Source organism: Nyctereutes procyonoides, unplaced genomic scaffold (assembly GCF_905146905.1).
Source record: "Nyctereutes procyonoides isolate TBG_1078 unplaced genomic scaffold, NYPRO_anot_genome, whole genome shotgun sequence".
NCBI classification, from domain to species: domain Eukaryota; kingdom Metazoa; phylum Chordata; class Mammalia; order Carnivora; family Canidae; genus Nyctereutes; species Nyctereutes procyonoides.
Window position 1 is genome coordinate 213,218 of NW_026575140.1, and position 9,475 is coordinate 222,692.

Below are 9,475 nucleotides of genomic sequence, written 5' to 3' on the forward strand. Positions count from 1 at the left end.
TACAAAGGCAGCTAAGAATTTGATGTTTTCAAAAAGTTATGTGTCTTAAAGTAATGAGAATAGTAAAATCAATCAGTTGATTGCTTGATCAATCATTCTAGCACTCCTGGAGCAGTGCCTCACCGGATGGTAGTGAAGAGTAGATGAAATGAACTATATAAAACACCCAAGCTTGTGTTTGTTCCATCTTGAAAGTGTCATGTAAAGTGTTGCCCCAGCGTCAGTTGTGTGGTGATCAATCAGTTGCCCTCTGTCTACTGAGGACGAAGTGATGCCGTGAAGAACACCTCCATCTCTTGGAGCAGTTGTCTCCAGTCAAAGAAAGTTGAGCTCTGGTGTCACTTCCTCTTCTGTTAAGGACCCTAATCCCATCATGAGGCCCTGACTGTGATGACTTCATCTAAATCTGATTATCTCCCAAAGGCTCCACCTTCTAATACCATCATATTGGGAGTTAGGGCTTCAGCCTATACATTTTGAGGCCATAAGCATTCAGTCCATACCAAAGGTTGTGAAAGCATATCCTTAAAGCCTATAAATCATGATATGCCTGCAAAGACTAACTTCCAGAATAGTAGGACCAGGATGTCCATTTCTACCATTTCATAACTTGAGAGGTTAACTAGGCAATAAAAGGAAGTCTTGATACAAGGATTGGTAACATGGGACCTGTTATTACAGTGTGTGTGTGCTATGGTGAAGAGGTGTTTGGGTAGGACTCAGATATGCTGTATAGCCCTAACTCATTGTCGGCCTGTGGACACATCTGTTCATTCTCTAAAGCTAGGTTTCCTTGGCTGAAAAATGGAAATCATAAAAGTTTTGCTGAACTCAGAGGAAGGGTACAAAAACACAAATGTATATGAAAGTGGTGCCAAATGATTGGCAAATGGAAGGAATTATTATCATCTGTAGTATAATTTCCTATGGCTGTTGTGACAAATTACTACAAACTTGTTAGCTTAAAACAACACAAATTTATTATCTTAGATTCTGGAGGTCAGAAATCCAAAATGGATTACTTAAATTTATTCCCCCAGGGACTTTACCAGGAGGCATAGAATCATGTGTTATGCTTGAGAACCGAGGATGAATGATCCATCCCGAGCCTTCAAAATGTCCCCTAAAGATGAAATTCAACAGAATCATCCAGAAATAAAGGAAAATTCATATCATGTAGTTCTGTAAAATGTAAAGCCATCTTGTTCTGAGGAAATGACTAGTTCAATGTGAGAGAAGGGACTGTATCAGACTTTCCATAGTCTAGTGCTTGCCTGGTTGTCATGCCATTTCATTCCACTCCTCAGGTTCACTACATTGCAGCTATATTAATTTCTTTCCTAATCTTTGAATTTATCAGATATTTCCAACTCTGGGACCTTGCACTTATTTCCTCCACTTTCTGGAACTCTTGTCTTATAGTTTTTTGAATGTATGGATTACTGGATTTGTTCATGGAAAGGAACAAAGGAAAGAAACAGAGGCAGATGAGTTGCTGGCCTATTTAGCATTGTTTTTTTTTTTTTTTTGTTTGTTTGTTTTTTACTGATTTGTCTCTAGGTTTCTCTCTCCTTTATTGTATTTTGAGATATTACAGATGGTAAGCATGTGCTTTTTTTTTTTATTACATCCCCAGAAGAGGGAGAGGGAATGTAATAAGCAAATGTTAATTATTTGATGTACCAGGTTCTTATACATAATTGTTCCCTTGATCCTCAAAATGTCTCTTTGTAGAGGTTTGCACACATGAAATTTGAGACTCCAAGGAGTTAATGGTGTGGCCAAAATTGTTCAAATATAGAACCGGCTTTATAGCTCAGGTCTAGTGGTGCCTAGGTGGCTGAGCCAGTTAAGTGTCCAACTCTTGATTTTAGCTCAGGTCATGATCTCATGGTGGTGAGATCAAGCCCTGCACATAGGGCCACACATTCAGCGTGAAATCTGCTTGAGACTCTCTCTCCCTCCCCCTGCTCGCACATGTGCACTCTCTAAATCAATCAATCAATCATCAATCAATCAATCAATCTTAAAATAAAACCCAAGTAAGTCTGATTCCAGAGGCCATCTTTTTTCCATAATATCAGAGTGACCTTTATGGATGAAATAATTAAAACACTTACCGTCACTTATTGTGAAACACTTATTTAACAATTCCACTTATTGTGAAAGGGAAGAGGTGAAGGAATAGGGACTCATTTTAGGAATATTAAGAAAAATGTTTACATAAGGTAGAACTCTTGGGTTTCCTCCATTTCATGCATGCCCTTCCTTGTCCTGGGGTAATCAGATGAGCTGTCTGGCTAATCTGTCTTGCTAGACTATTGAGAAAATAAGAAGCTGAGTGGTATTTTAATGGTACTTTAATAGTAACAGACAAAGCAATATTAAGGCTTTTCTCCACTAGTAAAGTAGAGGAAAAGGAATTGGGATATAGAAGCAGGGACACTGGTCAATGAGACATTTCAGAATGGGCCTCAGGTCTTGTGGGTTGATGCCTAAAAAAGGAGAACCAGAGACCGAGGCTAAGGATTATGGAATGGAATCCTACCCCCACATTCCACTTCAGGCTAGAACATATTGAGAAACATCTGTCATCTCATTGAGCATTGAATCATATCAAGTGTGTGTGTGTGTGTGTGTGTGTTTAATTATTTACTTACCTGAAAGAGAGAGAGAGAAAGAAAGAGAGAGCGAGCTAGAGTCCTAGCATGAGAAATAAGGGGGAGGGGGAGAGGGAGAGGCAGTCCCCTTCAGGGAGCCCAGTGGGGGAGGGCTCAATCCCAGGAACCTGGGATCATCACCAGAACTGAAGACAGACTGAGCCACCTAGGTGCCCCTCAGGGTGTTGTCTTTGAACCTCAGCTGGGGGTAGTGTGGGAGGGACTAGAAACCTGGGTTTTGGAATCATGCAGACAGGAACTTAATTCCTAGGCAGGTCTTCTAGTTACTAGCTGATTAACAGGTCTTTAAACTGTTTTGTTCTCAGTTTCTTAATAAAGAAATGAAGAGACTCTAACACTAAGGTGGTGTGGATTAACTTCAGTCATGCTGCAAAAAAGTGTTTTGCACTGAAAAAGTGCTTTATAAAATGAGCTATACTTGTATTTAATAACAATATTATGAATATAACAAATGTAATCCATCCTTCTTTTGTATATATTTTTTAATTGGAGTTCGATTTGCCAACATAGAGCAAAAATACGGAATGCTTCGTGAATTTGCGTGTCATCCTTGGGCAGGGCCCATGCTAATCTTCTCTGTATCGTTCCAATTTTTTAGTATATGTGCTGCTGAAGCGAGCACTGTAATCCATCCTAATGCTAGAGATATTAGAAATAGTAATGGTGCATTATTTTGCATATACCACCTAATCATTAAATAGAATTATTTGTGATTTGTTTTTCATGAAGTGGTAAAGTGCATAAAAAAGGTACTTTACTTGAATTGTATATCATTTATGTACTTTATCTTAAAATGAGACATAATTCTTTCAATAGATATTTAGTGCAGCTATGGATTATGCTGTCTTCCTTCATTTGTTTGAGTAATTACTTTATGACTGAGACTTATAGAAACGATTAAAAACCACCGATAATACTGTTTCTTTTCTGTTTTTCATGTTATTTAGTAAGGTGTGAAAAACAATTATATCTATTAATTAAAAGCTGACTATTTAACCAGTTGAGCAGTTAGTATTGTTGCCTTTTTTTTTTCTCACCTGGATTTTTAAGATAATCAATGGCCATTTTTGTAACAGTGAATAATTGAGCTCTCCTTTGGGAAACTGAAAATGGAAAAATAGAAAAAATAGGAAAAGGACTTTAAAAATTCATGGTCACAGTCACAAGTATGGGTTCTGCATACTAATCTTACACCCTGCCTGAGGGCATATTTCCCTCCCAATCTGGATCGTGGTTCCCACCCTCATGGCTCTCAGGAGAGTGGGAGTTCAGAATTAAACAACCATCTATGCTAATAATACTTTTAAGACATTTAAAGAAATCATTTATCAGGATCAGGGTGTTTCTAACGTGGTGTTTGTCAGCTGAGACATTTAGATTTGTTCTAATGACAAAGAAGAATGAGGTTAAATTAAATAATTTGCCAAACTTTTGCTTTGGTAAAGAAATTAAACAATTTGGAAGTGAGATGAAGTGTCTGTGTAGAGCTGGGTCTATATGATCACTGAAAAAGTGTCTCAGAAAGGAATAATGTTTGGCTCCATAGAGTACTGAATCTTCTTGAAAGTTTCCATCTTTTGTGGTGAGACCATAAAAGTAAGAGCAAGGTAGTGACTTTTTCCTCAAAATGATTTTTGCTTCATTTGAAAGGTACATATTCTGAAATTATATCATCTCTATCTACCTACCAACCTATGTACCTACCTGCCAATTTTCATAATCATCTATCTATCCATCTCAAAATGCTGAGGCAGATCAACATCATTCTCATTTAATTTTGCAATTTAACTGGTTCTTGAAATTCCAGCATTGGGTGCCAGTGATATAAAGTCAAGAAATTTAAAAACAAAACAACCAAGAAAATGTACCAGGTGTGCTAGTTACCACCTCAGAAGTTTATGTGAGATCATGATCTATAAGAACTTTGTATGATTTCATAACCTTTAGGAATTCTCCATTGTGTCCTCATAGTGATTCCCCATGATGAGTAGCAATCCAACTCCAGAGTGCAAAATAAATTAATAACATCACTGAGAGCAGAAAGAAGCCAGAGTTACGGGGCCATATCCAAATCTACTTTAAGAGAAGATTGCCCATTGGCCACCATTTATTGTCTTCTAACTCTCAAGTGGAAATATTTTGTTTCCAAATTCTCTTAGAAACATTTGGTTAAAATTAATAATTTGCCTTGAATCTAGTCTCATCACTACCCAAGCATCTAAGTCTACCATTTTGAGGATATTCATTCAGCTAGTAGTCAGCAAGCAGTAATTGAATGCCTACTTCCTGCTGGACAGGGTCTTTAAAGAGGTGAAAAATAGGTGTTGACCTAACATTTTAGAGGTGAGCAATCTATATGCTTAAAGAACCTCTTAAACCTGTAGAAATTGCAACACAGAGAGGGCAGTTGGGTTAATCCAGGTCACCTTTGCACTCCTGGGCCTAGAGCTCCTAAAGGCCAGTCAAAGAATCTTTTCATGGGTTCTCATCAGTACAGTTCTTGCTTTTAGAGGATTTATAATCTGCTTGTGATGTTCTTGTAAGCACAAGCCAGAGGTTAACTAGAACATAAAGAGACAGGAGAATAGGGATAAGAGATTTAATGTTTGAGCATCTACTCTTTGCCAGATAACTGTCTGTGTTTTATTTATTTTAAATATCCAAGAAATGAATGTTTGCATTTCCATATCATAGTTGGGAAATCTGAAGCTCAGAGGGTTACCTAAGGTTTTAATGGTGGAAAGGACAGAACCCAGGAATAAGCTGAAACATCATAAAGGAGTGTCTTAAGGAAGTGATGTCAGTGAGAAAATACTCAACAGAACACAGGAATCCATTACCTTTCCTTGTTTCCAGCAAGGAAAATGGAATTTCAAAGCCACTTTGGGATGCCCAGTGTAGAGTGAGAATCTGCATGTTTTCTAATGACAGAGAAGACATGATGTGAGATAGGATTCACCTGGCTTTTGTTTGTTTGTTTTTGCATTCAGTATTAGTGATACAGAACTTCTAATCAAGCATTTAATACTTTCTTTTTTGCCACTCAGTAAAAGGCTTTTTATTTCAATTCGTCTCCTAGGTGTTCTGTGTCAGGCAATTACTCTGAAAACCAGAAGGTTTTCAAAGTCTAAGAAATTAAATGGGTGGTTCTTAAAGCAACGCTGTCTTGAAAGCATCATTCCAGTTAATAACAAAGCTGAGTGCACACATTGGGTTTTCTTCTTTTCTCAGCACCCAGACTCCTTCTGTTTGGGTGAGTTCCCGATGTATCAGAAAGGAAACGAGAGCCCCACCCTCAGATCAGTCACCTTTCTGATCCAGAAACGAGAGCATGCTAACTGTATCATATTAGGTTCTCAGAAAATTAGCTGCCCACCTTTTTTGTTTGGTGATTTGCTTAGTATTTTGCATTTTTATAGCTGGTGGTTAGATCCCTTGAAGCTCTAGTGTGGCAAAAGGACTGAGATAGGGTTCTGGGGGTACTTAGGAGGGAACTCTGGGGCAGAATGTGATGTGGTCTCATTAATGCTGCTGGAATCCAGGATTTTCAAAGATATTCAGACTCACCAGCCTGACCAACCACTAGATAGCACAGCTTTCATCATGCCAGGAATCTGTTCTTAACAAATACTGTATTATTAGTTTCAGGGGTAGAATTTAGTGACTTACACTTGCATATAACACCTGGTGCTCATCACAAAAAGTACCCTTCTTCTGTCCATCACCCAATTATCCTACCCCCCCAAATCCCCCCCGAACCCCTCAGTTTGTTTCCTATAGTTGAGTCTCTTATGATTTGCTTCCCTCTTGATTTTTATCTTATTTTATTTTTCCTTCCCTTCCCCTGTGTTCATCTGTTTTTTTCTTAAATTCCACATGAGTGAAATCATATGGTATTTGTCTTTCTCTGACTGGCTTATTTTGCTTAGCTTAATACCCTCTAATTCCACCCACATCATTGCAAATGGCAAGATTTCTTTCTTTTGATGGCTGAATAATATTCCGTTATATATATATACATATATACATATATATATCTTCCTTATCTATTCATCTGTTGATGAATATATATATATATATATATATATATATTCTTTATTTGTTCATCTGTTGATGGATGTCTAGGCTCTTTCTATATTTTGGGTATTGTGGACATTGCTGCTATAAACATTGGGGTGCAGGTGCTCCCTTGAATCACTATGTTTATATCCTTTGGATAAATACCCAGTAGTTCAATTGCTGGGTCATGGGGTAGTTCTATTTTTAACTTTTCAAGAAACTTCTATTATTGTGTTTCAGAGTGGTTGCACCAGTTTGTATTCCCACCAACAGTGCAAAAGTGTTGCCCTTTTTCCACATCCTCATCAACATTTGTTGTTTCCTGAGTTATTAATTTTAGCCATTCTGACTGGCATGAGCTGGAATCTCATTGTGGTTTCTATTGGTATTTCCCTGATGCCGAGTGATGTTGATCATTTTTTTCATGTGTCTGTTGGCTGTTTGTATGTCTTCTTTGGAGAAATGTCTGTTCATGTCTTCTGCCCATTTCTTGACTGGATTATTTGTTTTTTGGGGTGTTGAGTTGGAAAAGTTCTTTATAGATTTTGGTACTAGCCCTTTTCCTGATATGTCATTTGTTAATACCTTCTTCCCTGAATGAGTCCTTTTAAACATGATGGTAGGCAGGATCCTGTAGCTATCCCCCAAGATGCCTATCCTCTGAGGAGGGGTTCTATAAGTAGAATTAAGATTACTAATCAGCTGACCTTGAAATAGAATGATTATCATGAAGTATCAGTAAGCACACAAGCACTTCAAGGTAAATAGTAGAGGAAGGCAGGAGAGCCAGTCAGAGAGATGCTGTAGAAGAGCAGGTGGAGAATTGGGCAGCTGTGAGAAGGATTTCTCTTAACTTTGCTGGTTCTGACATGTAGGCGACCACATGCAAGGACTAGAGAAAGGCCTGTAGGATCTAAGGGTGGCCTCCAGTTGACAGCAATCAAAAAAAATGGCACCTCAGTTCCACAACTGAATGGAACTGAATTCAGCCAACAAGCGGTGAACCTGAAAACAAACTCTCCCCTAGAGCTTCCCGAAGGAAACACAGCCCTGCTGACACCTCAATTCTAGTCTTTTGAGGTGTTTTACTCCTTCCCCCCATCCCCGGTCTGGTAAATTCTTTCCTTTCCTCTTTTATGTTAATCAGACAGCTGCTATTTGTCCACATTGACCTAACTGTCATATTCTCTAGGGAGTATGCTCCAATCTCTGAGGATTTTATTAGGGAATCTCTTCTGTACTTACATCGCACCAAACTTACCCTAGTTAGTGCATATAACTGAGCATCATGATGATCTGTTAACTTATCCTATCTCCTCAAGGTTAATTTGTAAGCCCGCATGTATCTTGTTACCAGTTTGGCACATTAAAAACCAATCAAGAAATATTTACTATTCAAATAAAGCTGAGAAGAAGAAGAAGAAAAAAGAAAGAAATGTTTACCATTCAAGAAATGGATTTAGGAATGTTTGAGTATTGACTTTTCTATTTGGTAAGCATGGGAATTTTTTCCAGAGTGCCTTTCTCTTACAGACACCTATTTATATGTGCATGGTTGAAGCTCACGGGCAAATCCTAGACATGTTCTGTGCAACATAAGTAGATGTGTTAAGAAGTGAAATGCTAGTGTTAATAAGAATGAAGGTTGCTGGCACCAGCTTGAGTACAGTAAAAATAGGCTTGTTATCGTAAGGTCGGTCTAGAATTCAGAATATGGGCGTTAACAGACCATCAAACCATTATCGGTCCCGGACGCACAGCCTCTCATTTGCAGGTCCCTTTCCTAAGTGGAGAGACCCGCAAATGATGAATAGCTGTGGTTTAGGTGAGCCAGGTGTAAATTCACAGATTGTGCTCCTACTGATGAGCAGAGTCATTCTGGATGCATTTGAATCAAAATGCTTGCTGGGCTTACCTAATGCATGCACAATTAACAAATAATCATTTCACAATTTGGGCTGCCAGTGTTCTGTTTGGACATAATAAAGGAACAGGTGGGAGACTTTGTTGTATTTTTCTCAATGATGGAAATATCTAGAAAAGGGCTGTTCAGCTTTTCACCTGCGTGGGATCCCTTGAGGATCTTGTTAAAATGCAGATTCCGATTCACTGCAGCTGAAGTGGGGCTTGAGGATCTGCATTTCTAGCAGGCTATCAAGGAATTCCAAGAATCTTACTTTAAATAACAAGTTTCTAGAGAGCGAGAGGTGAGGCTTTTTATTTTTGTTTGTTTTAAATTCCATCACTAGTCTTTCAAAATGGATGTTCTGAGAAGGTAAGCCAGAGGGGATTCAGGTGGGAGGGTTAGAGCCTGGATCTTTGGCCTGGTGGCCAGGACAAAAAGAAGGTTGAGGGAATTCAAAAGCCATTCTGTGATGTCATTCAAAACAAAGCCATCGGCAAAATTTATTGCTCCCTGCTTCTGTTCTTGACTCCTGAAAATATGGAATATTAAGGCACTACGAAAGGTTGTACACACCTTTTTCCTCTCTTACTTATCGCCTCCAAATAATAAAACGAGAAGTTCCATGTTGGTTGAGAGCAGTTTTTCTAAACCTCTATCCAGCGTGTAAGCTTTTGTAGTTATTTCTACCCATGATAGTCCCATGGGCCACTCTGGAGAGTGCGTTAACGTAGCTCCTTCAGGATCTTCCTCCAAATGAGCAGCAGAAATAGAACTCAAAAAATGGAAGCATTTTACTTCCACTTCCTTTTGTTCTTATAAGTTTGGACCA

At 38.5% G+C, this 9,475-nt stretch overlaps 1 non-coding gene across 1 annotated transcript; it reads right to left on the reverse strand.

Annotated features, from left to right (window-relative positions):
• Nucleotides 1-3,194: 3,194 nt before the first annotated feature.
• LOC129498020 (U6 spliceosomal RNA) lies at nucleotides 3,195-3,303 on the reverse strand. Its single transcript, XR_008662054.1, has one exon. It is a non-coding gene; the product is annotated as a U6 spliceosomal RNA (small nuclear RNA).
• Between the last annotated feature and the right edge of the window lie 6,172 nt (nucleotides 3,304-9,475).